General features: G+C 70.8%; 1 protein-coding gene across 1 annotated transcript in view; it reads right to left on the bottom strand.

The window, feature by feature from the left end:
* The window catches only part of LOC104627189 (sortilin-related receptor), a gene marked incomplete at its 3' end in the record, with an annotated part of 20,652 nt that overhangs the window by 19,704 nt on the left and 647 nt on the right, over nucleotides 1–301 (bottom strand). The gene's annotated exons all lie outside the window — the stretch shown is intronic.

Raw genomic sequence — 301 nt, 5'->3', positions numbered from 1 at the left:
TCCCGCCTCTGGCCTGCGGACCCTCGGGATGGCCCGAGGGGCTCTCCCCGCAAGCGAGAGGACGGCACAAAACCAGCCTTCAGTCCCTGTCTGCAGGAGGGCCCCGTCCCTCCCCGCTGCCGCAGCAGAAATGCCCGCTTGAGCACTCGCCCTGCACCAGGTTTTCAGCATGACTCACGGACGTGGCTCGGGGCGGCCGCTCACCCGCGTCCCCCGGCCTGAGGGCCGTGCTGCATTCATGCCGTTGGCGGCGATAAAGCGGTGCTGCCCCGCGTACGAGCCCCACTGGGGGCGGCTGGCG

Source organism: Phaethon lepturus, unplaced genomic scaffold (assembly GCF_000687285.1).
Source record: "Phaethon lepturus isolate BGI_N335 unplaced genomic scaffold, ASM68728v1 scaffold23989, whole genome shotgun sequence".
NCBI classification, from domain to species: Eukaryota; Metazoa; Chordata; class Aves; order Phaethontiformes; family Phaethontidae; genus Phaethon; species Phaethon lepturus.
The sequence above is the reverse complement of the archived record's forward strand: the minus strand, read 5'-3'. Positions and strand labels throughout refer to the sequence as shown.